General features: G+C 41.0%; 1 protein-coding gene across 5 annotated transcripts in view; it reads left to right on the plus strand.

The window, feature by feature from the left end:
- Positions 1–27,132, plus strand: part of ARHGAP24 (Rho GTPase activating protein 24) — a 527,216-nt gene that overhangs the window by 261,253 nt on the left and 238,831 nt on the right. Inside the window, exon 1 of one of the 5 annotated variants that reach the window (XM_058192085.1) lies at positions 8,095–8,165. The exons of the other annotated variants lie outside the window; for them this stretch is intronic. The gene's annotated coding sequence lies outside the window, so the exon portion shown is untranslated. Of the gene's footprint in view, positions 1–8,094; positions 8,166–27,132 lie in introns of those variants that run through there. 5 annotated transcript variants of the gene reach the window in all.

The raw sequence follows: 27,132 nt of genomic DNA on the forward strand, positions 1-27,132 counted from the left end.
TTTTAAGTTTATGGGTTTTTAATGGGTTTTATTTCTAAATTTTAATTCTGGCCAATTTAATAAGTTTTTTAATAGTATTTTAATTGTATTTATAGTGTATTATGTATTTTTACTTGGCTGTGAACCGCCCTGAGTCCTTCGGGAGAAGGGCGGTATACAAATTTAAATAATAAATAATAAATAAATAAATTGGATACAGTCTTCAGGCAATCTACATCAGACGCAGGCAAAAGTCCTTGAATACGAAATGTTGTTAGGACTAACTTTCTACCGCTCCAACAACAACCCTCTCCCAACTTCCCCAGCTAAAATATGTGGCAGTTAAGAAGCAAAAAAAAAAAAAATTGTCTTCCAAACCTGACACTACCTGTATTAAAGTTATATCTGACCCAGTAATGTTTAGACTTTTTTTTCAAATACTAGATGACAATAGCAGCAATTTTTAGTTCAAAATTTTTGTCACTAGAATTAATAGATAACTGCATGATAAGGGGTGGGCTCCTGGGGGTTTGGCAGGGTTCAGGCTCCTGGGGGTTTGGCAGGGTTCAAGGATTGCCTGGGTTCGGCGAATCCCCAAATGCCATCTCTGGCTGGCCACGCCCACTCCACCCCTCCCAGGAGTCTCCACATGGCCTGTTCATCATTCTAGGTAAGTGTAGGGGCCGCATGGAGGCCCTGGGAGGGAAAAAAACAGGCCTATTGGAGGTCCTGGAAGTCTGGAAACAGGCCTGTTTCCGGCCTCCAGAAGGCCTCTGAACCAGTGGTGGGTTGCCCCCAGTTCAGAACGGTTCTATAGAACTGGTAGTAAAACCGGTGGGAGGCTCCGCCCACTGACCCAAACATCATCAAAAGTGATCTGCGCATGCGCAGAAGTACAGAACAGAGCGAGCGCATGGGCACGATGCGAACCGGTAGTAAAGGTAAGTAGAACCCACCCCTGCTCTGGACCCTGGGGGAAGCTATTTTCACCCTCCCAGAGGCTTGAGGAAAGCCTTCGGAGCCTGGGAAGAGCAAAAAACACCCCCATCACCATGGTGGAGGTGGCCGACTAGGCCACGCCCACCATGGCCATGCCCACCCAGCAACGGGGCAGTGAACCAGTTGCTAAAGGTTCTGAAGCCCACCCCTGTGCGTAATCCAGGTAAAGCTTAAAGCACGGGCATTGGTCCTGAACAACCTATCCCTGAGCACAGTTCATATCATACATTCTCCTTCGATTCCCTGGTATGAGTGGATCTGATGAGATCTCGTGCAGGGGTGCAGGGGTGAAATGCTACCGGATCGGACCGGATCGGGTGAGTAGGTAGCAGAGAATGGTTCTGGTTCACCGATCCGGTAGCAGTCACTGGCTGGCCACGCCCCTGAACCAGTCCACGGCCCGCAGTTGAGCCTTTGCAAGCTGGACACCGGAACACCGGGAAGGCAGCTTGCCAACTGCTTGCCCTTAAGTCAGGGGCCAGGGCCGATTCTCTGAGGCCCTGGAGCTGCCGCCTGCCCCAACTGGGTCAGGGAATGCACCATTCCCCGACTCCGGCCTTTCTCTGGAGCCGCCGCCCACTCCTTCTTCGCCCACTTGCTGCCCTCTCGCCACCCTTTAGCCCTTCGCCTTTGGTCAGGGCCCGGGATACCTCATTCCCCTGAGACCCCGGAGCCACCCCCTGCTCGCCGCCTGTCTCAACCGGGTCAGGGAATGCACCATTCCCCGACACCAGCCTTTTCCCGGAGCCGCCGCCCGCTCTTCCTTCACCACACAGCGTATACTTACTTTCTTCCAGCGGCTGGCTGCCAGGAAAGGCAAGCGTCCAAAAGTTACTGGAGTTGCTCCCCTTGAATATGCCGCCACCATTGCTGCTTGTTCCATGCACCGACTGCGCAAGCGCACACCGTTTATTTCATTTATTTATCAGCGGCAGGTTGGGTGTGCACTTGCGCAGCCGGTGCATAGAACAAGGCGGCATATTCAAGGAGAGCAGCTCCGGTAACTTTTGGACGCTTGCCTTTCCTGGCAGCCAGCCGCTGGAAGAAAGTAAGTATATGCCGCGTGGTGAAGGAAGAGCGGGCGGCAGCTCTGGGACAAGGCTGGTGTCGGGGAATGGTGCATTCCCCGACTCGGTTGAGGAGGCGGCGAGCAGGGGGTGACTCCGAGGCCTCAGGGAATGGGGCATCCCTGGGCCCCAGCCCCTGACCAAAGGCGAAGGGCAAGCAGGCGGTGAGCGGGCGGTGAGTAGGCAGCAGCTCCGGAGAAAGGCCAGAGTTGGGGAATGGTGCATTCCCCGACCCCGTTGAGGCAGGTGGCAGCTCCGGGGCCTAGATGAAGGGAGAACAGGTGGCAAGGGAAAGGGAAAAGGCAGAATAGAAATTAATTTTTTTCCCTACTGGGTTCTGTGGGTGTGGCTTGGTGGGGGTTGTGACTGAGTGGGCATGGCTGTGAGTGACATTGATTTGGCCACGCCTACTCAGTCACAGGACACACCCACCCACCAAGCCATACCCACAGAACTGGTAGCAAAATTTTTTAGATTTCACCCCTGTCTTGGAGTCTTCCTTATTTTGGAAAAAAATCACAAGTTTTAGATGCAAGCATAGACAGTTATATCTGATGAAGTGGCAGGTGGAATCAATCTTAGCAAAACCGGGTGGATTGCAAGGTATATCTGCAGTTAAAAATGAATGCAACTTATGCAGTTCAGGAAATCAGTTAAATGAGGAAGCTTGGACAAGTGCAATAAAGCTAAGCATCATTAGTCTCTCTTAGAAGTCGTTAAATGTTGTGTAAATGATGCAAAAGAGTCTCAAATGTGCCTTCCTGATGTGAGCAGATTTCTGATTGATCTCATTACAACATCCTAAGGAGCACAGAGAGAGAATGTCTGGCATGCTTGTTTACAGCATGAATATGTTGTGAACAGTCAGTGGAACCTGGATTGCAGTCTAACATTCAGGGTGCCTGCCAGATTTATTAAACTTTTAAATTTTTAGATGCATGAAATAAACAGGATCCCAATTTTCATGGAAGCCAGAAGAAAAACAGTGCGAAGGCTAGTTTCACAGAGGTGCGTGCTGGAAAGAATTGTGAAAATAAGTATTTTGATCTGAAACTTTTCACTTGGCTCATGATGCTTTGGCCAGGTGGCAAACTCAAGATCTTGGATCGTGACCGGCTTGTGCCCATCCTATACAGGGGTGAAATCCAGCAGATTCTGATAGGTTCTGGAGAACCGGTAGCAGAAATTTTGAGTAGTTCAGAGAACCGGTAAATACCATACAATAATACAATACAATACAATAATAATACAATAATTTCCCCAGCCAAACCCCCAAACTCTCATGTAGTCCATGTAAACAATTAACTTTGTTATGGGAACCTTCTGCTTCAACTCCACACCTGCTACAATGTTCTTGGAAAGGTTTCAGGGTCTCTCGGTCTTTAGTGGAATCAAAGAGGTTTCGTTTCTCCATTTAACCCATTCTAAAGCAGGGGTGCTATTCAGCAGGTTCCGACAGGTTCTGGAGAACCGGTAGCAGAAATTTTGAGTAGTTCAGAGAACCGGTAAATATCATCTCTGGCTGTCCCAGAGTGGGGTGGGAATGGAGATTTTGCAGTATCCTTCCCTTGGAGTGGGGTGGGAATGGGGATTTTGCAGTATCCTTCCCCTGCGACACCCACCAAGCCATGCCCACCAAGCCACACCCACAGAACTGGTAGTAAAAAAAATGGATTTCACTACTGATCCTATATTTGTAAACATAAATGTCAGGAAATTGTTATTTGCCTAACTAGTTGGCCAGGCAATATATAAACTAACTATAATTGTATAATTGCTTTAAGGCTGTGCTGCATCATGCATCCTGATTGATTGAGCTCTATAGCCAATGTATAAAAAGACTACTAAATTATGGCTTGTGGGGAATCTACAGGGACTCTACAGTATTGTAACCTGATGACATGCTGCAACTGTATATTTGAGCTTTATGATCGTTGCTTGATCATGGCTAGTTACTGATTCCTCAAGATACTGACTGTTGTGAATTGAACTGTGTTTTGCCGAACTGAAAGAAGACCTTGTTTGTTGTACAAGTCTACATTGGTAAGAAGACTTGATATTTGTAACATCCCTGACTGACTGACTTTATATGTTTATGACCTGGACTTGTTTATGGACTATCACTTTGCCTTTTTCCTAAAAGTAAAGGAATATTAAACCCCAGTTTGTCTGCAAGTAACTGTTATTGTATACAACCAGTCTCAGTCGTTTTCATGTGTAGGGTCCTCTGCTCAACAGTCCACAACCTTGGTTGTGAACCCAGATTACCCTTAACAACCTCATCTGCAGGTTGCAGATGTGGAAATAATATCTTCGTTCCCAGACTCTTGGGATTCAGTTATGGCACAACTTACTACTTGTGAAAAGCTAGATCAAAAGACATACATGAATATGTTAACAACCACTACTTATTAAAATCTAATACGCTGCCCTTTCTAAGACAGTTGTTTGACATGGATTCATTCATTCATTCATTCATTCATTCATTCATTCATTCATTCATTGACTGCTTGGCTCCCAGTAATTCTGGGCAGTTCACTATGTAAAAGACACTAAAAAAAACAATAAATACAAAAGTATTCATGCGTATCGTTGAGGCTTGGTCAATATTCTTTCTGAAATTAATGGTATAATTCATGTAATAATTAGTTTCACTAAATTGCTTTTGCGCTTCCTTCTTATCACCCCACTCCAAAAACAAAACAAATCAACTGTATTTCTTATTAATCTGAAAAGGGAAATTGCATTCTAAATAAGGAATAGTTCCTTGAAGCAGAGACTAGGAGGCAAGGCCTAAGTTTAGACCTATTTTCCGTAGAGCCTTTTGATTTCTTAAACAAATGAAATCTCAAAGCTGAAAATCCTTCTCCAATAACAACACTTTTAAGTAAAATTTGGGAAGCCTACTAAACATCCCCAAACAATACGTTGTCCCATTGTTTGCCCTAATTTTATTTAGTATAATTCAACTTTACTTTTAAATTAATCTAGGAAACATGAACTATGAAGAAATGGATCATGTGTCAAACTCGATTTCATTGAGGGCCGCATGAGGGTTGTGTTTGACCTCGGAGGACTGGGTGGGAGTGGCCAGCTCAATGTCACTTGTGTCGGGGGCGCCTGTGGCACTGCCAGTGAAAATGGGCTTCTGAGCTCCATTTTCAGCTGTGATGGTCTCCTGCACCCCTCTGCCAGCAAAAATGGAGCTTGCATGGGCCGCCTCCTGAGCTCCATTTTCCCTGGCAGAGGTACTGTGGGCTGATCCTTTGCTGTTTCCAGGGCAGATCTAAGCACCCCGCAGGCCAGATCCGACCCCCGGGCCTTGCCTTTGACACCCCTGATGTAGATACTGAAGAAGATAGAGACAAAAATGGAACCATGTGGAAACTCACAGAGTATATGCTAGGGAATTGAGCAGAAACCCTTCTACTGACTCGGGAGCAGAGGTAGGTTTCAGCAGGTTCTGACCAGTTCTGGAGAACCGGTAGAGGAAATTTTGAATAGTTTGGAGAACCAGTAATAAAAATTCTGACCGGCCATGATATTATTTAATTGTGACAGATGGAAAGTGAAATTTATGAATTTAGATAATGTGGATGTAATGATTTTAACTGTTTACTGTTATATTGTGGATGTAGTTTAAATGATTATTTGTTTTAATTGACACGTTTATAGATAGTAAAAGTTATGAAGTTAAGCTGGAAATATTATATTTGAGAGATTTTATTCGAAATGATATTTGATTGATGGAGTAGTATTGGAAGATTGGATATTAAATGTTATGACAATTGAAGAAATATATAAGTGATGAAAATTTGAATTTGAGAAGCTGGATTATAATTTAAGAAATGGACTTATGAAATTTGAAGGAATATACAAGTAGGTGAAAAAAAAATTTAATTTTAGAAGATGGACTAATTTTTAAAATGGACTCTAAGAAGAACAGACATTAAATGTTATGGCAACTGAAGAAATATATAAGTGATGAAAATTTGAGTTCGAGAAGATGGACTGTAATTTGAGAAATGGACTTATGAAATTTGAAGGAATATACAAGTGGGGGGAAAAATTGAATTTGAGAAGATGGATTAATTTTAAAAATGGACAGTAGGAAGTAATATGTGAAGTTGGTATTGCTTCTTTTCTTTTTTTCTTTTTATTATTCTTTCCTATCTCTTTATTTTTATTGTGAGGGGATCTAAAGTTTTAAATTTTTAAAGGTGGGAGGTTATGTATATTTTGTATACTTTAGCTTGTGATTGTTGGTCATAATACCGGGTATTTGCTCTGTGAAGTCTGGGGGGGGGAAGGGGAGGAGGGAAGGGGAAATGATACATGGATTGATTATTAATGTACAGTAATTTTTGAAGATATGAAAATAAAATTTAAAATGATATTGGGGATGCTCGACTGCCATTTCAGAAAGAAAAGGAGAGAGAAGTAGAAGGAGGGAAGAAAGTAGGTAGGAAAGAGTAGAGAAGGAGGAGGGGAATAAGAAGGTTAGATAGGGTAAGAAGGGAGGAGTGAGAAGGAGGAGAGGAAGTAGTAAAGAGAAGGAGATGAAGGATGTGAAAGTAGTAGAGGGTAGAGAGGGAGGTTGTGAAGAAAGGAAGTGGCAATCGGGCAGGCCTGAATCAGTAATAAATAAAAATTAATGATTAATGATGGATAAGGTTTTTAAATTGTTTTAAATTTTTGGCCACTTTTAATATGTTCTTTTTTAATCTCTTTTAATGTGTATATAGTGATTTTTTACTTGGCTGTACATCGCCCTGAGTCCTTCGGGAGAAGGGCGGTATAAAAATCGAATAAAATAAATAAAATAAATAAATAAATAAATAAATAGTTTGCACATAAATATGATGTTGGAAAATGGAAATAAAAATTATTTATATATAAAAAAAAAATTCTGACCGGCCCTGCCCCCATCTATTCTCTACCTCCCGAGTCCCAGCTGATTGGGAGGAAATGGGGATTTTACAGTATCCTCACCCTGGAGTGGGGTGGGAATAGAAATTTTATAGTATCCTTCCCCTGGATTGGGAGCGAATGGAGATTTTACAGTATTCTTTCCTTGGAGTGGGGTGGGAATGGAGATTTTACAGTATCCTTCCCAAGCCACGCCCACCAAGCCACGCCCACCAAGCCATGCCAAGTCCACCGAGCCACACCCACAGAACCAGTAGTAAAAAAATTTGAAACTCACCACTGCTCAGGAGCGCCATATTTTAGGGGAGAGCCATCTAGTTAGGAGTAGAATCATATCAAGACTATACTTAGTGAGAAGAACATCTGCAGAAGAATTGAAAGAAAGCCACTGAAAGGTCTAAGAGAATCAGAAGGGTTCCATTCCCTCTGCCTCTCTTTCAGCAATAATAATGCAATGGGTTAACTGAGTTCCCCAGTTTCAGTGGGGAGAAAAAACAGGCAAAAGCCCCAGTTGAAACATACGGAATTAATGGTATTTGCGCTGCACCAAAGATCTGGTGGGCTGCGGCTAGACCCCGTCAGCCTCCACATACTCTTTGCCTCTCATGCTGGCCACGCCCATCCCCCAGGCTTATTTTTGGGATAGGGTTTATATTAGGCCCACCCCCAAAAAATCAATCTAGGGCTTATTTTTGGGGTGGGTTTTATTTTCGGGGAAGCACAATATCCAGAAAGCCTGTTTCACCCAAGAATCATTGAATCTACCAGTCATTGCACAATATTTTTCAAGCACATTTTCTGTTCAGAAAAACCTGGGTTTGGCTGTAGCTAAAGCTCCTGTAAAATAGGAAAATTTACAGCATTTGTGCATTCCGCTTATTTATAGCATCAAATTCTTGCTTGTTCTTTCGCTCTTAAAGCCATGGGAGAATAGATGTTGGCTAAGCCATAAGAGGAGGAAATATGGGTTTTATTTCCCCATTGGCCCCCAAGTGCTTAAAATAAATAGTAACTACAGCGGCTTAGATCCAACTCCATTTTTTTTCCCAGGAGAAAAAAAATTATTCTGCCACTGCTTGTCATATGAACAAACCAAACCATTTCATTTGAGCTGCATGCTTAGGAAGTTGAGATAGCTGTACTGAAGACACAAAAAATCTATGCAGAAATGGTCAGGCTATTAAAATTAAGGTACCTTTATTTTATCTTTCTATCAGCTATCATATCATTTTAATATTGGACTTGGGTTGAATTTGTTTGATGTTTTTTTAATTTTCTCCACACGGTTTTCATTATAATACGGTCCAACCACAGATACATATTTAGGATTTGTTATACCAAGCGGATTTTCTGTACAAAATTTTATTTTCTTGAGTGACTTGAGTGCATGTGATTTATTTCTGGTTTGCGGGCTGCAGAGAAGTCACATGAGAAACTGGTCTCATTTCCAGGTCATGTTAAAGATTATTTTTTTCCTGGGTGGTGATAGAAAGGAAGGAAGAAGTGAACTTGTTAGAATAAGGTTGATGAAAGGTTTTTTTTAAAGCATCTTTGGTCTGGAGGATATAAAGTTCTCGTTAGTTAAGCCTGCAACTATGGATGAACAAGTGTAGTTAAGCAGATGTATGAACTACTTGCTCTGTTAATTCCTTAACAGAATTTGCATTAACAAGTATGCATTATAGCTACTCTTTAAGTCATGTGTAGTTGAGGAGGAGATGAGCTTGAGAAGTGATGATACAAGGAAGCTAATTTGCTGAAGAATCTCTAGCATCCATGGGAGCTTTGCACCACCTTGAAATAAAATTGCTCTCCTTGTCTTACTTACAAATTCATTTTTGGGAATAGGAGTCTGAAAGCACCCTAGACAGGGGTGGGATTCAGCTGGTTCGGGCTGTTTTGGACCGGTTCGGGCAAAATCGTAGCTCCGACGATCAGCTGAGAGCAAACCGGTTCGCTCTGACAATCAGTTGGGCCCACCCACCCCTGCACTATACCAACCTATATTTCCTTTGTTTGAAGCCTAGCTGATAGGCATGTTTTACTCACCAGGGCTGCAGTAGAAGGTAAGTTGTTACATTGGTTGAATCTCACCACTGACCCTAGATCTGAATAAATTAACACATGCCAAGAATGAAGATCAGAGGTGGACACCTTGTTTGGGTGATGATTTGATTGGAATTATAAACCCAATGTACTTTTCATTGCCATTTCATTTCTCTCCTCCAGTCAATGCAGTTGCATACATTACATTCTTATGCTATATAATAATGGAAATAGACTTTCTCATGGGGTCACGCTCCCACACACATACAACCCCCAGCCCTTGCCTCAAATGTGCCCTTTTTCAAGACATATTTTCTCCAAAATAATAGATGAGGGAGGAAAAGAAAGGGTAGTTTACTTGGGTTAAAGTTGTGACTAGGTGATTTAATGTACGTGTCTGTGTAGGTTTCTTGGAAACAATATGGAATGGTTTGTGACCAAGTTCTTTCTTCTTTTTTTAACTTTTAAGTCAATCTTGATGATGAAGATGATGATATGCCATCAAGTTAGTGTTGACTCTTAGAGATCATGGAGATTTTTTCCAGGATGATCTGTACTCACCCTGGTCCTTAAGTTCTCCCAATGTTGCACATACTACATCACTACTCTAATTGAGTTCATCCATCTTCCTGCTGCTTGTCCTCCTTTTCTCTTCCCTTCTACCTTTCTGAGCATAATCATCTTCTCTAGACAGCTAGGTCTTCACACAATGTGGCCAATATATGATCATTGCACAAATAATCATTTGTGCCTCAAGTGAGGACTCTGGATTGATTTGCTCTATACTCCATTTGTTTGCTTTCTTGGCTATTCCTGGTATTTTCAATGACCTTCTCCAACACCAAACTTCAAAGGCATGAATACTTTTTTTATTTTATGGCTTCAAACCCAACTTCCTCTTCCATGGACTGCCATAGGGAAAACCATTGCCGGCATAATTCTGATTGGTTTTGCAACATTGTCTCTCCTACACATTTTAACTAAATCCAATCCTGCTTAGATTTTTTTTAGATAAGGGAAGATTATTCATCAAGCTAGTAGGGCGGCATGGTGGCCCAGAGCTGAAGCTCTCAGCTCACAATCAGGAGCTGTGAGTTTGATCCTAGGTAGTGGTAGATATTTCTCTCACAATGCAATTACTCACAATGAGTAATTGTCTGCTGTGAACTCTGCATAAGAGTCAGGAAGGGTATTCGGCCAGTAAACACTAAACTTCATTCATTCACCCCGACTCCACCTTGATGCAAAAGATTATAGACTTGTTAAAAGCAACAAAATCTATCTAGTTGATATGGTATTCATTCATATGAATGAATGAATGAATGAATGAATGAATGAATGAATGAATGAATGAATGAATGAATAGAAAAAAGTGAGGGGTAAAAATAATTGATCATTGGAAGAGGATATATACATAAGAATTAAAAGTGCAGAGTAGTAATATATTGGCAAATTCCACGTGTGTTGACACTTTCCATACAGATTTCCATTATAGGTTTGGTCTTTGGTTAAGAGCATAATGAATCTGTCAAGTAGATTGTGTATCTTGTGTCAGGCTGCATATCTGACAAACTAGACAGTGATCTACAAAAATATGATAATATAATGTGTTTCTGTTTAAATTGGCATAAGACTTTTTGTTGTCGATAGTTGCTAAACTGTAGTCGTAACTCACTTTTCACATATAGCGTACATTGATTTTTTTTTCTCCAAAGATTTCAGTCTGTAAAACTTAGGTTGCAATTTTGAAGGCATACATTGCTGGTGTTATGTCTAGACTTAAAATTCCTGACTTTAAACTGCTTGAATTAATTTTATTTATTTGTTTAACCGAGACACCAGACTGTCTATAGATAGGTTCATAACGTACAACTATATGATTAAAAAATAAAATACAGAATATACCAGGAAAGGGAGCGGTAACCTGGCCAAACCCCACAGAAGAACACATAGAGGCATAACTCTTCCATTCACATTAATAAAGAGCTCTAGGTATTGAGCGCTCGTCTACAACCTTTCTGATATTCTGGATTAAGAGTCTCAGAATTCTTTGCCAACCTGACTAGGCTTTGTGTCATGTTCCAGCATTTAGCAGACAAGAAATGCAGACAACACAGTTAAGTGTGGCACATTTTATCTTGCAAGCATGAAACCCGGCACGGAGTGACAAACAACGAAGAAAACAAAGTCAGTGCTACTGGGGTTTAACCCTCCACCTCTTAAATGCTCTCTACCTCGCCTCACAGTTCCACCCTCTGGGCCCTGCCCCATATAATTCCCACCCTTCACATGCCACCAATTTGCTCGATGCGTCCTTGCAGCGTCAGAGCTTCTCATCTGGTATGCCATGCTCTTTTCCAGCATGCCATGCTCCCTGCACCTGTGCTCATTCTGCCATTCAACTGTTCTGTGGCTCAGCTGTCTGAGGGCTCCGTAGATGCGGCAGGCTTCCTGCAGGGTCCCCATGGCATGCACACCTTCTCTGCAGCTTGGCAGAGGCCCCATGGTGTGTATGCCCTCTCAGGGCTCAGCTGTGCGGTATGCAGGTGTTTGGCGGCTGTGATCATCAGTGGGCGTGGGCGGTGGTGGGCTTGGATGCCCATCTCAGCTGGCGGCTCTCCTTCCCTGGCCAAATGGCAGCCCCAGGCTGGCTGGCGAACCAGGGACTGATACTTTGCTTATTTCGGATAGTAGTCCAACACCTTCTATTATCAAAGTGAATGTCTGCTTTTGAGACCTAAAGACACCCCATTTAATGTACAAGATTGCAGTATAAAATCTTCGGCACCTGATTGCTAATCTGGCTAGATGAATTTGACCAGTGAACAGTTACCCATCTGCAGCTCCGTAGCGCTCTGTCATATATGCTCCCTCAGCTTGTTGACAAGGCTCCTTGCAATCTGCCTTCCTACCTATTGCAATAAACTTGCCAAAATGAATAATTCCCGATGTTGTGCCTCTACACAACGTGTTTTCATTTAAAATGAGGGTGGGAAAAAAGTTTTCATTTATTTTAAAGATGTGGGTCAGGCAATAGATACCCTAAGGGGATATTTCCTGCGCACTTAAATTAATAACTTCTGCATCATTAAACTTTCTTCTGAGCCCAAGCCATCCATTGGTGATATAGCTTCCTTCAACTAATTATAAGAGAGCTGAACTATCGGCAAGGTTGTTCCACTAGCAGCCCAAACAAATTGATTAATAAAAATGGGTTACTGCTGGGGAAAACCAGAAAGTATTTCGTTTGACGTCAACATTTTGTTGATCTTCAATTATATCTTTTTCAATTGTCTAAGGATATGATCAAGGATACACCATGTCTTGCAACAGCCCAAACCATCAAAACCTGCTTACATATACATGTAATACATGTACATCTATGTACATATACATCTAATACATGTAGATGAAATACATCTATGCATTCAAACACCCCATTCAGTCAAACACAAATGTAACACCAATGAAAACACAATGGTTGAAATGTGGATAAATGCTCCTCATTTGTCCCAAAGTTGCTTTTCCAAAAGGCAAATAGACTTTCTTGTTTTTCTTGGAATACTGCATTCAGTTTTAGTTACCACGATGTAAAAAAAAATGTTGAGACTCTAGAAAGAGTGCAGAGAAGAGCAACAAAGATGATTAGGGGACTGGAGGCTAAAACGTATAAAGAACAGTTGCTGGAATTGGGTATATCTAGTTTAATGAAAAGAAGGACTCGGGGTGACATGGTAGCAGTGTTCCAATATCTCAGGGGTTGCCACAAAGAAGAGGGGCTCAATCTATTCTCCAAAGCACCTGAAGGCAAGACAAGAAGCAATGGATGGAAACTAATCAAGGAAAGAACCAACTTAGAACTAAGGAGAAATTTCCTGACAATTAGATCAATTAATCAGTGGAACAGTTTGCTTCCAGAAGTTGAGGGTGCTCCAAAACTAGAAGTTGGACAACCATTTGTCTGAAATGGTATAGGGCTTCCTGCTTGAGCAGGGGGTTGGACTTGAAGATCTCCAAGGTCCTTTCCAACTCTTCTCTTCTCTTCTCTTCTCTTCTCTTCTCTTCTCTTCTCTTCTCTTCTCTTCTCTTCTCTTCTCATTCTTATTTTATTCCTTGAAAACATTTTGCTTCTCATTCAAGAAGCTTCTTAGTTCCTCCGAATTGAGCAAGCTTCTTGGATGAGAAGCAAAATGTTTTCAAGGAAAAAAGCCCAAGAAAGCCCAGTTATCTCTTGAAAAAGCACCTTTCGGACAACCATGATCTGGATGATTGAGAATCTCCTTGGACATTTTGCCTTTTATTTGATTTATTGGAAAGGAAAATTCAGTATTTCTATTTTCTTTCTTTTGTTCCTCGGCTCCGGGGTCGCTGATGATGTGCTATAAACAATCTTTCCAGGCTCTGTTCCCATAAAAACGAATGCATCCCTGTACATTTTCGCCTGTTTTATCTTTCAACCCATCGGAAATGAAAATAGGGGGAGCAGATGCTTTTACAGCAGCCGGAAAGCAATGAAACATGTAGTTATGGCTTTCACGCTTACTGAGCCAGAGGCGAGGTAGTCATTATTAATGCAGGAATTTATTTATTTTTATTTCAGCATTCTTCAGCAGATAAAATGTGGAAGATAAGGAGTCACTCGTCAGGGTCTGGCAGGGTCTCATTTCTGCCCATATGAAAATTGCCTGTTGAACTTGAATGATTAACGCTGCACAAAATAAATGTCTGTCTATCATGGGCACTTGTCTCGTGCTTGTCAGTTAGAGATCTCCAAGGCGACTGTGTTACAACTTAGATGCATACAGTTTTCTTATATAAAAGACATTGCAGCCACAGGAGATGAAGAAATTCACACTAGAGATAGGAAAAAGTGTTCCTGCCCAAGGACGTCTTTATCTTTATTTTTCAGCAATTGAGTCCCTTTGAAACTCTGGGAAAGGCCAGGAGCAAGTAATGAGTGGGATTGCGATGCCCACAGCATGAATTGAAGGGAAAATGGGGAACACTGAAAATAATAATAATAATGAAGACACTTTCCAGAAAGGAAAAATAATACTTGCAGAAAACGGAAAAAAATATTATCCAGCAGAATGGCAGTTCCCTTTTAAAATATGGAAAGTTCACCATTAAAATTTAAAACAAGGTCTAGGGCCGACAGAATAATAATAAAATATTAATTTTCATAGGGGCGCGATGGCTCAGCTGTTAAAGACTCTGAGCTTGTCAGGTGTAAAGGTTAGGGTTAGAGTTACGGTTAGAGGCTGGAAAACTGACAGCCTGGGTTTGAGACCCCTGAGTGCCATGTGAAGTGGGGTTCCTTGCCCCAGCTCCTGCCTCGCTAGCAGTTCCAAAGCATGCAAATGTGAGTAGATAAATAGGTGCCACTTCAGTGGGAAGGTAACATTGTTCTGTGCACTCTGACATATAGTTATGAAGGCCACATGACCAGGGAAATGTCTTCCGATAACACTGTTTTCCTCTGCTAGGAAATGAAGATGAGCACTGCCCCTAAAGCAGACACAACTGGATAGGGGAAACCTTTACCTTTATTAATTAGCATATAAGAATAAAGTTATCATTTAATGACTTTAAACTAATTGGAGTGGTTCGGTGACCTAGAGGTGGAGCTCCCGCCTCACAATCAGGAGGCTGTGAGCTCGATCCTAGGTAGAGGCAGATATTTCTCTCTCTGGGAACACTGAGAATATATCTGCTGAACAAAACTCCAAATTGGCGACAGGAAGGGCATCTGGCCAGTAAAACGCTCTGCTAGCACCATTCAGTTGCCCACACTCTACCCCGCAAGGGATTATGGGGTCATTAAAAGAAGATGATGACTGACTTTAAATTAATTAAATAAAAGGGGACAATGCAGATCCCATGTGGGCCACTGATCTTCTGCTCCAGGTTATTCCACTCCCCCATATCCTTGTTTCAAAGGAAAAATGATCCTTTTAGATCCCACATGTTCAAAGACGTCATCTGCACTAACGCCAGCTTTCCACTTCATACCAATCAAGAGCTGGCAGGGGGTATGGATTTCAATTATACCATTGACACCACATTTACTTTGGCCTACAAAAACAGTTCTAAATGCAACAAATAAGATCTGGGCACTGAATTTACTTCGCAACATATGGTTCCTCTTCAAAACCTGGTCACTTACAGGCTGATTCTGGAATGAGTCACTCCTCCATCTGCAAAGAACAGTCAGCATGTTCCAATGTGATACACATACTATACATACTTTCCTAGAAACAAATTCATGCCCGTTTGATCATAACCCTGCATTAGATGTAATACAGAAGTGTTTAGGGACAACTTTTGTTACATTCCAGCAGAACTACATATTGAAATATGTTCATCTGAAATGAATGCTAATTCAGTGCAATGTCGAAGCGCTCAGAGTATCGCCGCTCCATTTGGTCAGCAAGCTGTATCCCTCCGGAGCTTGGCTCTAATTCATCCTTTCTTCTATGTGAGTGCTTCTCCATTGACTATAGTTCATTCATTGTCCTTTCTTTCTTTCCTTCCTTCCTTATCCAGTGATGAGAAGGTTGGCTCCATTTGCACGTAGAAAAACAGCTGGGCAGTCTTGGTAATTGTTGAAATGGAACATTTGGGGAATTCAACTCTGGCCACGATTGCAGGTTGGCTGGCTAGCCAACTGGCAAGCCAGATGGGAAGAAATGAAATTGTCTGATTGGACCATGAATTAAAACACTGTTCGTTGGAATGTTCACCAGTTATTAAAAGTACTGGAAAATGGAATTTTGACACACTACAGCAATTCCCATTATTTTCAAGGCAGGAAGTTGTTACTTATACTGACAAATAAAAAGAATCATTCAGGAATATAAACACACATAACATTGATTCTGATGTAATGGCCTCTTTGCTGACTAACTTATTGATCAAATCAACCTATTGAAAATTGAGGGCTGGCATCAAACTTCTAGAGTGGGGGGAGGGGTAAACTCCCCTGAGTCCCTAGGGAGATAGGGCGGTATACAAATATGATAAATAAATAAATAAAAATAAAAAAATAAACAGTTCAAATTTAATTCATATATCTCAAAAGTCCAGAAATAGATATTAAGAAAATATACATTTTCAAAACCGCAACAGAAAAATGTCTACGTGGAGCACCGATTTTGGAATATGAGAAGTATTGTATACATTCACAAAATGCATCTGTTTCTTTTCATATTTAATAATTTTCAAATATGCTGAGAAAGAACCACTCTGATTCCAGGAAGTAACAAAAATATGCTGATTTGGACCAGAATAGGGTTTTTCAAATGTTTTGAGGCTGCAGAACCTCTAGTTTTAAATAAACCTGGAATCCATAGCAAAGCTCTAATGAGAGAAGAAATTGGCTTCATTCATGAACTATGGGGGAAGGAATGGATTTTTGCCTTAATCAGTCATCATAGCATTCCATGGAACACAGTTTGAAAAAACTTGGACTAGACTACTAGGGTAAGCCACGTCACACATTTCATTGGTCTATCTTTTTGTTTATTTATTTATTTGACAGACGTGTACAAGATAGCAGGTATAAATATGAACATGTACATGAATGAAGAAAAGGAATGGGGACATTAAGACAGGGACGGTAGGCACGCTGGTGCGCTTATGCACGCCCCCTTTACGGACCTCTTAGGAATGGGGCGAAGTCCATGGTAGACAGTTTAAGGTTGAAGCTGTGAGGGCTTGGGGATGTAACAACGGAGTTGGTTAGGCCTTTCCAGGCGTTGACCACTCTGTGGCTGAAGTCATATTTTCTGTAATCGAGTTTGGAGCAGTTTATCTTGAGTTTGTATCAATTGTTTGCCCATGTATTGTTGTGGTTGATGCTAAAGAAGTCATTGACAGGTAAGACATTATAGCAGACAATTTTGTATACTATGCTTAGGTCAGATCGCAGGCGGCACAGTTCCAGATTGTCCAAAATTTCAAGCCTGGTGGCATAAGGGATTCTATTGTGAGCAGAGGAGTGGAGGACTCTTCTCGTGAAATACCTCTGGACCCATTCAATCATGTTAATGTCCGATATACAGAGTGGATTCCAGCTGTATTCCAGAATTGGTCTGGCAAATGTTTTGTATGCCCTAATTAGCAGTACAATGTTACTGGAGAAGAAGCTCTGCAAGATTAGGTTAACAATTCTTAATGCCTTTTTGGCAATGTTGTTATAGTGACCTCTGGGGCTTAGATCGTTTGAGATGAGTACTCCTAGGTCCTTGACAGGGTGTGGGTCATCTACGAGGTATTTCCTACGCTGGCAATACCAGATACAATTCCTTGCCTTCTTAGCTCTGAAGATTTGTTCCATTTCTATCCAATTAATATTAGAGGGAAAGAAAGAGAACTGGTGTTCATATACTGTGTATATATATATATATATATATATATATATATATATACCTCAGAAAACAAATATATATAACAAATATATATATATATATAAATATATATATATTTATATATAAATAAATATATAAAAATTAATTTATATAAAAATATATAAAACAAATATATATCTTCAGGCTTCAGCACGAAGCTGAAGCCTGAAGATGACGAATGAGACTTCGTCGAAACGTCGCCAAGACACTTCCAATTTTACACGGGAGAAAACCCGAACAACCAAAGACCTATATACAAACACCCGTGAAAACCTCAGAAAACATATATATATATATATATACACACACACACACATACATACATACACTTATGGACATGTACAGATTGATGCTAAGCAACTTGACACAAAGTCCTCTTGAACAGGGAATGTCCACATATGAAGCACTTATAAAGAGACAAGGCTTCTATCATATAGTTTCGATTATAATCTTGACTTTTTTGACTCTAGGGATACCCTTGTTCTTTAATACTGACAGTAATCTTGGAACTATACAATCCTTTTAAATTTTGTTGAAAAGAAAATCAATGAATACTTTCTAACATGTAAGCCAGGGGTGTCCAAACTTGGCAACTTTTAAGATTTGTGGACTTCAACTCCCATAATTCCTCAGCCAGCAGATTCTGGGAGTTGACGTTCACAAGTCTTAAAGTTGCCCGGTTTGGACACCCCTGATGTAAGCAAAAAGAAACGTAGACAAATGAACAAAAGTTCAAGAACACCACATAAAATAATGTAGGCAGGATCAACATGTTTAAAATACAGCCTGCAACTTTCTAGATACTCAACCTCTGTTCTCACCTGTCCACCCCTGATACTCATAAAAAGATCACCCTTTTTCCCTTGATGTCACAATCTGAACCTTTCTTTCTCTTTACATCTATCTCTAATTTCTTGGACACCAAACGGGATGATCATTTTGTCAGGTCAATTAGGTGTTTGTACTTGACCGAATGCAAAACCCAAAGTCATACATTAGAGCAAGGCAAACAATACTAAGGCAATCATAACCTGTTCCTAAAATCAAATTATACCAGTTCAATCAGATGCTTGCATAAAATAAAAGACTGCTAGGGCAAAAATGCAATTTAAGCCCTAGTAAAAAGACTAAATTGAAACATGTTCAATCAATATAACCTTAGAGCAGTGACTTCCAGACAGGAGGTGGTTTATGTTACCAATAATATTGTACGTACGTTAATGAGTTACTACAAAGGGATGCAAAAACACTTCTTGGGAAATGCTGTATTACATAATAATTAGACACAACAGCAGCAAAAAAAAAAATCTTGTTGATAAAGTATAGGGAAATTTTGATCATTGTAACTGGAAAGTCGAGAATGGTGAATCATTGCTTCTCTAGAGTTTTGTCCTTGTATCTTAAAGTAATAGTGCATCAAAACATTTTAGAGAATTTGTCTTCTCCAAAGACTTTACGTAGAGTCCAACACAGAATTGACATCACAGAATGGTCCGTTCTATGCATAGAAATGGTTTCCGTGTTATACAGGTAGTCCTTGGCTTACAACAGTTCATTTAATGACCATTCGGAGTTACAACGGCCCTGAAAAAAATGTGACATATGACCGTTTTTAACATTTATGACCATTGCCGCATCCCCCTGGTCACATGATTTGGATGCTTGACAACTGGTTCATATTTATGATGGTTGCGGTGTCCCTGGGTCATATGATCATCTCCTGATAAGCAAAGTCAATGGAGAAGCCAGATTCACTTAACAACCATGTTACTAATTTAACAACTGCAGTGATTCACTTAACAAATGTGGAAAGAAAAGTATTAAAATGGGTCAAAATTCACTTAACATAAACTCTGGGCTCAATTGTGGTCGTAAGTCGAGGACTACCTGTATAGATTTCTTACAGATGAAATATCATTAACTGGTTTCCAAGCTGTTCGTACCCTACTGGACAACTACAATCTACTGACATCTAATGTTTGTTGTAAGAATTATATCAATAAACAATCGAGGAACACAAATTTATTCTTAAACAACATACAACAATTTGGAGACCAGGGGTGAAATATAGCAGGTTCTGACAGGTTCTGGAGAACCAGTAGCAGTAGAACCAGTAGCAGTAGAATTTTGAGTAATTCAGAGAAACGGTAGTAGAAGTTTTGAGTAGTTCGGAGAACCGGCAAATAGCACCTCTGGCTGGCCCCAGAGTGGGGTGGGAATGGAGATTTTGCAATATCCTTCTCCCAGGAGTGGGGAGGGAATGGGGATTTTGCAGTATCCTTCCCCTGGAGTGGGGTAGGAATGGAGATTTTGCAATATCCTTCCCCCAGGAGTGGGGAGGGAATGGGGATTTTGCAATATCCTTCACCTGCCATGAATCCTGCTGAATTATTTACTTGTGTGCTGGCTGGATAGCTACAGTCTCTGACAGTATCCCTCTCGTTCTGTTGAGAGAGGGCTGTTCAATTTTGACATAGATGGCCTCTTTAACCCTTCTGTCAAGTGTGCCTCCTTTCAGTACTCAAGAAAGAAAAACCCCAACTCCATTTTCATAGAGAACTTCAGTTCAATTATGAACTGAATGCAACCAAAGAAAAGCAAGATCTGAGGCAATAGGCGGGAAAATCACACATAGGAAATATCCCCCAAACTCTCCCCCGAAAGGTCCAGTCAGTATTATCCAATCTATGTTCCTCCAGTGAATCACGTGGGGTGCATCTTCAAATGGCTCCATCCCTCTGGTATGCCCGGATGGTTGGCTTTGACCAACTGCTAAGAAACACTGAGGGAAAAGTCTTCCAATCCTCTTCCTGTTTCACAGCATCTCCTCCAGCTTGCTTTTCCCGTTCTCCCATAACCAAGACAACTCCTTCCTTCCCCCCTCCCTCGTTACAATGACAGCCGTAGAAAGCAGAGCAATAAATGAATAAATCAGTAGAGAGCAAACAGAGCAATAAATCAGTAAATCAGTAGCAAGCAGAGGCTGACACCTTCTTTCAAACCGGTGATCCTCTCTGTCCAAAATATGGACTTTGTTGTCTTCAAAAGAGTGGCCTGTGTCTTTTAAATGCAGATGGACTGCTGAATCTAGTCCTGATGTGTTTGTTTTCCAGTGTTGTGTCACGCATTTATGAATCTTTTGAAGACAACAAAGTCCATGGACAGAGAGGAGTGCTGGTTTGAAAGATACTGCATTCTAACACTGCGCCCCCACCGTTCCCATTCTCATATATTCCCCAGTTTTTTGGAGAAAGAGCAGCCAGTCTGCTAGTTCAGGGGTCACCAATCTTTCAGATCTTAGGGACCACTAAATTCATAATTTTAAATCCTGCGGACCACTAATATGATCTGCCTAATGACCGGCTGGTTTGGCGTGGCTAGTTGGTCATGTGACTGGATGGGCGTGGCCAACTCTATGTCACTCGCACAGAGGGGCACCACGCCAGCCTCTACTCGCCCCTCCCCCCCAGCCACGCCTCGCCTCCCCACCCGGGGTCCTTAGCACCCAAACAGGAAGCAGTTGTTTGAGCTAAGCAGCCAGCATGAAAAAGAGTTGGCAAAACAACTCAGTTCAAATTGGATCTGACTGAGAAGGAGGCTCAGTAGAAGCACTTCACTGAGGACTACAAGCATAGGCTTTCCAAGCAGAAGGAAAACCTGTGGGAGTGCAAGGCCAGGTACCGGCGCCTGGAGGCTCAACGGGCTGAGATGGTCAGCCAGTTCCAGGCCATAAGGCAGTCCCACTGGAACAAGGCCCTCCAGCTCTTCGCCACCAGAGGCACTTCCCTTCAGCCTCTGTCCAAAGCCCCACACCAGGAGGCCGAAGCAGACATCAAGTCGGAATTTCTGCCCCCCTCTGACCCACACAAATAGATCCCAAAGGGGGAGACTCTCTGCAGCAACACAAACTCTCCTTGCACATAAGGGGCTATAGTTTGAGGACCCCTGATTTAGTGCAATATAAAAAATGCAAATAATTTTTCTGTGGACCACCAAAATTTTCTCGTGGACCATCAGTGGTCCATGGACCACCAGTTGGTGACTGCTGCACTAGTTCACAGAGACTAGGCATTAGAAACTGAAGACGTCTCAGTTGTAATGAGGGGAAAAAAGATAAATTGGGTTATAAAACAAAGTAATCCGGTTGTTGAAATTTCTAAAGCTTCATCTCTTCTCCTTAATCCCTTCAATACATTTTGCTAAGGGAAAAAAAAGATTCTGTGAGAATCTTGCTCGAGTTGGATATACAGTTGAGTTGGATATAAAGAGTTGATACCAACCATGGCTGATCTTGAAAAAGACTAGCAGGTATGGCTCTGTTAAAACTGGAATGGAAGGCTACTATCTCAAATTTTCTTTTTCTTCCAAGCCTTTTACTGATAAGTGATTGTATATTCATATCTGTAGGTATTTTGGAAGCAAAGAGTAGATGGAATGTGCTCTTCTCTGAGATACGTAACTATGAGAGAGAAGGAAGGGAGAAGGCTAATGGTGGGATTCAGCCAGTTCGCACCACTTCGGGAGAACCGGTTGTTAACTGTCTGAGCAGTTTGGCAAACTGGTTGCTGGAAGAAATCATTAGGGCAGAGAACCGGTTGTTAAATTACTTGAATCCCACCACTGGAGAAGGCCTTAAGAGTTGTAAACCTAATCTTACGTAGCTTCTTCTCCAAAAACACTACACTACTAACCAGAGCATATAAAACATTTGCTAGACCAATTCTTGAATACAGCTCGACTGTTTGGAACCCATACCACATTTCTGACATCAATACAATTGAACGTGTCCAGAAATATTTTACAAGAAGAGTTCTCCACTCCTCTGAATACAACAAAATACCTTATCCCACCAAACTTGAAATCCTGGGTTTAGAAAATTTAGAACTACACCGTCTTCGACATGACCTGAGCTTAACTCATAGAATCATCTATTACAATGTCCTTCCTGTTGAAGACTACTTCAGCTTCAATTGCAACAATACACGAGCAAACAATAGATTTAAGCTTAATGTTAATCACTCCAATCTTGATTGCAGAAAATATGACTTCAGTAACAGAGTTGTTAATGCTTGGAATACACTACCTGACTCTGTGGTCTCTTCCCAAAATCCCCAAAGCTTCAACCAAAAACTGCCTACTATTGACCTCACCCCATTCCTAAGAGGTCTGTAAGGGGCGTGCATAAGAGCACAAGCGTGCCTACCATTCCTGTCCTATTGTTTCCTTTCATTATATCCAATTTATATAGTTATTACATACTCATACTTATATATATGCTTATATATTGTATAGTTATTTCATGCCTATATATACTGTGTGACAAAATAAATAAATAAACAAACAAACAAACAAATAAACAAATAAATAAATAGAGAGAAGCCATCCACATTGGGGGGAATTTCTCAGGACTTTTTTCTCCAGATTTGTCCATGATTTTTCTTTTGCCAGCTTTTCCTCCTCCCAAATGTTGTCCCTTTCTGTTCAACATTTGCAAATTTGTTATCATGGCAGATGCAGGGGTGGTGTCCTGACCTTGTTTACATAATTTATTTCCAACATTCTGTTGGGTTGGAATTAATAAAATAGTCATGGAAGAAGGCAATAGTAGGGAACTACTTCTGTTATTATAGACCAGAAAACTCAATGGAATTAATCCTTCAAGTCAAGCTCAGTTCTTTGTGAGTATATGGAAGCTAGTCATCAAGAGCTAAGTTTGGCTCAAGGTGAATTACTTCCTTCCTTCCTTCCTTCCTTCCTTCCTTCCTTCCTTCCTTCCTTCCTTCCTTCCTTCCTTCCTTCCTCCGTTCTTTAACAAATTACCATTACAGTTGTATTATTTACAAAATAACAATAATACCTATTCCATTAAGAGAAACAGTCACATTTTAAAGACCATGAGGTACTCCTGCATGATAATTAGATATTAGACTGTGCGTTATTACTTATAAATATCATTTGGTATTTAGGTTTTCCCAAATATTGCAATGATCAAAGAAGTTAATGCCATAGTCTTAATTTAATTTCTCTATGGATAAATGTTGATATTAATAACATTACAACAAAATGTTGCACATGTCACACTGAGAGTGAGATCCATTTATGATTTTGCATTCTGACATTAAGGAGACACTTGTAATTTGTGCTCACTCTTTATGCCCTTTCACTTTTTGTCTGTATCGAGATAGTAGCTTAGATGCTAGAGTACCTTCTTTTGTGTAGCCCTTAATATTTCACTTGCACTTCTAAAATTTTTGTCATTCTAGAACTAGAAACACATGAAAAATAGTTAAAATGTAAACAGAGCTGTGAGGTGGGGGAGAAAATTCTGCTTGATTGTGTTATGATAGACCCAATTTGTATAAAGATGCTGTCCTCATCTTTCAATAATGACTGTGAATTTCTATTTCCCAAATATTGTTCAACTTCAACCTTGAGTTTTCCATGGCTTTCTATGTGCACATCGTGACTTTCACATGTGGTTGTGTAGCCAGGTGATTAACTCCTAACAGTTGTGATTATATCAGGGGTGAAATCTACTTACCTTCCTTACTGGTTCGGAAGTGCACGCACAGACCTTCTGCACAGTGATGGGATTCAAGTAATTTAACAACCAATTCTCTGCCCTAATGATTTCTTCCAACAACCAGTTTGCCAAACTGCTCACAAAGTTAACAACCGGTTCTCCCGAAGTGGTGCGAACTGGCTGAATCCCACCACTGCTTCTGCACATGCGCAAAACCTTCTGTGCATGTGCAAAAGGTAAAAAACACATTACTTCCTGATTAAAACCAGGAACTAATGACACCCGGGCGGGTGGGCGGAACTTCGCTTCACCATCGCTATCAGATTGCCGAACCACTGATCATGGGTGCTAATGGATCTCCAGATCCGGTCAGAACCAGGAGCCCTGGATTATATGGAGGAAGTCCATGTCTCAAGTGTCTCAAACCCACCCAACCATAAAACCTGTCACTCTAAGATAGTACATAAGTATAGGACATTATCAACATATTTTTTTTACACCCAAATGCAAATCTTTTATTGCTAGTGGTTATTTCAATGAGATCTTCGGACTACTCCAGTAGGACTCTTATTCCATTTGTCCCTGACCCAAGAAAGCGCTTTTACTGTGGGAAGAGAAGCTTTCTTTTTCTATTTTCTGTTTTGTTCTACAAATTAATCTCATTTCCTGGTTGGCTAAATCTATTGACTGTAAGCAATAACTATGGAAATCCAAAGGTTTCTCTTTCTGAATCTCTTCCCTCCACCTCATGTTTTGTTGTCTTTGTACTTGTTTTAGTCTGCGTAAATTGGGTGTCAAATTCCAGATGGAAGCCAAGCTGCTTGTTGCGTTCATGGGTAATTGGGCATTCATAGGTAGATGAAAAAAAATCCATCACATTTGCATCCAGATTTTATTAGTGTCCCACTGTGTGGCAATGCTCCCTTTTTAGAAACCAATAGCTGTTTGTCAGTGCCTGCTTGTTTATATTTGGCCATTCCTCAATAGCTGTTTCTTCAAAAGAATTACGATCAGATAGTTCTCCTTTTGTTATTGTTTTATTTTTCCTCCTCTCATCTTGCTTTTCCAGAGTTTAAAATTTTATGTCTGGGAAAAAAGCCAACAGCCTTTCCAATTAATGGCATATTGAAGGTGATTTCAATCTGTAACACAACTCAGAAAGTGGTCAGCCAAAGTACAGCTCTTTTTTTTGGGGTTATTATTCTTTATGGTTTATGCACTCGAATGCTTTATGAAAAAAATAACTTTTGAGACTTGCCTGATTCCTTAAAAGTTTAGATCAGGGGTAGTCAACCTTTTTATACCTACCGCCCATTTTTGTATCTCTGTTAGTAGTAAAATTTTCTAACCGCCCACCGGTTCCACAGTAATGCGCCGTGTATCATCATCTGCGCATGCCTCTCGTGCATCGTGGATTGGGTTTGGGGGGGAGGCACCGGCTATCAGCTCTACTTGTCTGTTACAGCTGGGTGATGTGGGGGGAGATGTATGAGCTATTCTGGGATGAGGCTCTTTTGTTTGCAGTCGCATTATAGCACCATTTAGTTTCACTTACGTAACATGAACCAAACTTATGTGCGGGCGATACAAATAGTATATTTTCAGAAAATTAAATTGTCACTGGGAATTTTATGAAAACCTAATGAAAATGTTTTTAAATAATGCTATGAAATTTTTTTAAAAAGTCAATTAAATTTAAAAAAAGGAAAGTGCTTCAGTTTTGGACAAAACCCCTACCATGAAAGCTGGAATGCCCACTAGTGGGCGGTAGGGACCAGGTTGACTACCACTGGTTTAGATGATATTAAGTGGAAGAGTCTATGTATTGGGCATGCTTTCCATCTCTGATGGTGTGTAAAAAGAAGGTGGACAGCTAGCTTTCCAGGAGGGTTTAGTTGCCTTTCTTTTGCTTTGCAAAAGACCATGTTACAGAATTGTTGTAGTCCCTTCCAACAGTACAATTCCATGATCCTATGATTCCAACTCTTTGTCTTCTTCCAAGCAATATCTAAAGAGGACATTTCTTTCGGCTAGAGAAAAATTCCTTGAAGATGAGCTCCAGCACAAGTCCCAAAGCTCAGAAGACAAAACCTCAGTTCCCAGTGACTGACCCAAATTGGATCCTGCAACATTGTTCTGAGACACACATGTTCGCCTTCATCCATGAAAGAGGCCGTTATTATGGTTCACCACACCTTCAGCCAGATGTTCATCATTTGGCATTTTTGTCTACCTATTGAGTCCTTTCCAAGGACCTGGGATAAGCAGATGTGGATGTTAGATAGTGTTACAGATATTGTTGCAGGATGTAAGCTGTTCTGAGTAAAACTGCCTTTTGCAATGGAGTGATGATGATGATGTTTTATTTGTTAAATTTATTTGCCACCTATCTCACTGTGGGGCTACTTTAGGCAGCTTACAACAATGAAAAAGGAAACATGAAAAGAAATGTAAACATAACAGTAGTAAAATAATGGAACAATAGAATAAGCAATGTAAAAGAAAACAATGATACAGTGATATAAGAATACAAGATAGGTGGGTGGGGAAGCAGAGAGCAAGGAGAAGGTAGGGTTTGCTATCAATCTAGTAGCCTCCTCAGTGTGGTACTCCCCCATTGAGTCACCAGAGCAAATAGCAGAGCCAGGATTTTCAGGCTCTTACAGAAGGATAAGAAGAGACATAGTGGCTCAGTGGCTAAGATGCTGAGCTTGTCGATCGAAAGGTGGGCAATTCAGCGGTTTGAATCCCTAGTGCCACATAACGGGGTGAGCTCCCGTTACTTGTCCCAGCTTCTACCAACCTAGCAGTTCGAAAGCACGTAAAACATGCAAGTAGAAAAATAAGCACCACCTTTGGTGGGAAGGTAACAGCGTTCCATGCACCTTTGGCGTTAAGTCATGCTAGCCACATGGAGATGTCTTTGGACAGCGCTGGCTCTTCGGCTTTGAAATGGAGATGAGTACCTCCCCTAAAATTGGGAATGACTAGCACATATGTGTGAGGGGAACCTTTACCTATTACAGAAGGATAGGAGAGTGGAGGTAGATCTCAACTTGGAGGGTAGGAGGCTCTAAAGGGTGGCTAAAGACTCTTCTGGATCCCAATAGTTGGAGTTTTTTGATCAACAGGATGTGCGCTAGGCCCTCTCTACTGACACGAGTGGAGTGAGTTTCTCCTA

This window comes from Ahaetulla prasina, chromosome 8 (assembly GCF_028640845.1).
Source record: "Ahaetulla prasina isolate Xishuangbanna chromosome 8, ASM2864084v1, whole genome shotgun sequence".
NCBI classification, from domain to species: domain Eukaryota; kingdom Metazoa; phylum Chordata; class Lepidosauria; order Squamata; family Colubridae; genus Ahaetulla; species Ahaetulla prasina.